The sequence below is a fragment of the Nasonia vitripennis genome, assembly GCF_009193385.2.
Source record: "Nasonia vitripennis strain AsymCx chromosome 5 unlocalized genomic scaffold, Nvit_psr_1.1 chr5_random0002, whole genome shotgun sequence".
In the NCBI taxonomy this organism is placed as follows: domain Eukaryota; kingdom Metazoa; phylum Arthropoda; class Insecta; order Hymenoptera; family Pteromalidae; genus Nasonia; species Nasonia vitripennis.
The window spans coordinates 1,073,934-1,075,864 of NW_022279652.1; the positions used below are offsets into that span (position 1 = coordinate 1,073,934).

General features: G+C 40.1%; 1 non-coding gene across 1 annotated transcript; it reads right to left on the minus strand.

Moving 5' to 3' along the window:
• Positions 1 to 1,071: 1,071 nt before the first annotated feature.
• On the minus strand, positions 1,072 to 1,144 carry TRNAK-CUU. Its single transcript has one exon. It is a non-coding gene; the product is annotated as a tRNA-Lys (tRNA).
• Positions 1,145 to 1,931: the final 787 nt, after the last annotated feature.

Here is a 1,931-nt window from a genome sequence, read left to right on the forward strand (position 1 = left end):
CAGCTAAACCGCTGTAAAGGTCGAAGGGCCCACCCAGGGTCTATCTCTCATTCACTCACTGGAAAACGAATTCAACCCGACTTCAAAAATTTCGATTAGTACAACGTATTTTGCGAATCTAGAATCTGGGCAAAAAAAAAGAAAGAAATAATTACTAGGGTTAGCCCGAAAAAGAAACTAGTAACGATTGACCGTCTTACTGATAAACCAAATGGGTTATTCGACTGCTAGCTTATGGGTGTAATATTCATCAACTGATTTAGCCGTTCTACTGTTAACCGGCTAAAACAAGTGATTTATTTGGGGCCAAAAAAAAAAGCTTTCATCCAGGCAGAAAGGTTATACGAAACCAGCGGGATCGGATTTCAATGTTAAAATTTTTTACAATGGGAATGCGTACAAAAACATCAATATACATATATATATATGTTTATAAATTATAAATAGATTATATGTATATATTTTATAGATATTGAAATATTACCTCAATTGATACTTATAATTATTCATGCGCAGTCGGCATGAGTTGCGTCAATTGTAATTAAATTGTAAAGTGGGCAAATTAATTTCTTCTATTGCTAGTGCTTGATTTAACTTGCAATCGGGCCACAAAATTTGTTTATTAACTCGTTCGGGGTTTAGGATAGTTAGCGGTATGGCTAGAATTGAGTCTTCGATTAAAACTTTCCAATCAAGTCAAACAGGCTATCTCAAAATTTTTCCCGACATTGAATTCTCAAAAAAAAATTTTGTTCGGCTAAAATGATCGTTTTAAGCAATTATCAAGCAACTATATGCAAGAGAAAATTTTCTTCACTATTATTATCGACTTCTACTCTCTCGACAAACAAATCAGCAGAGAGGGAAAGAAAAAAAAATTATTTTTCAACTCTCGACGTCTTCAACTACTGCTCGGTATTTTTAAAAATTCTATCACTCCAATTATTCTTCGGAAAATTACGGCTGTAAATTTTCACGACAAAAAAAATTTATTTTCTTCGTTTCGCGTGTTAGTAGCTAATCATTGTTGCAAAGGAAAATAACGAGAGAAAATCCAACTCGTTACAGTGGCGCCCAACGTGGGGCCCGAACCCACGACCCTGAGATTAAGAGTCTCATGCTCTACCGACTGAGCTAGCCGGGCTTATTCCTCTCACACTCAATATATATTATAAATATTACCATTAAACGCTACCTTCCGGCTGAAGTTCTCTCTCGTACCTCTCCCTCGTTCTTATAACCATCACGACAAAATAACACACTCTTATACTTGACTCTACTCTAAATTAAAAGTGAATAGTCAAACCGTAGGGATGTTCTCTGGACTGCGACGAAAACTCAAGTCGCGAATTCTCTGGCCGAGGGGCCGAGGCGCGACGGTACACCTCGCTAGAGTACTCACACAAGCGCAATACATAGTTATCGGTCTAGTGCCGTTACATTTGGCGATTTACATATGTTTTCTCGTGCGATCGTTGGGTTTTCACACTGTAACATACCACCTCTCATGTCATACATTACAAATAAATAATTCTTTAAGTTACATAGGTGAATATTCTTTTTACACACACTCAACGCCTCACACATACAAGTAGCAGTATAGTATCTGCTGCCGCGGCCTGGCACGAGGTTTTCCCCCTCCCGGCGGCGGGCTTATCTTCTGACTCGAGCGGCTTAGGTGTGAGCGTGCGTGAGCTCCAGCGTGTGCGTGTAGTCGCGCGGCTGGTGGGAGCGCTCTACAGTAAGCGACTAACTCGGCTGTTAGTCGGCTATTCTCTCTCTCCTTCTCCCGGCTGCTATTGCACGGCTATGTGGCCGATTCCGACCTTCCTCTACCTAGAATGCATACCAGATCTATGAGAGTTAACTCATGGTGATGCAGTTCTGATAGGGTGACGTAGAAAAGAGAGAGAGAGAGAGAACTTCTTAAT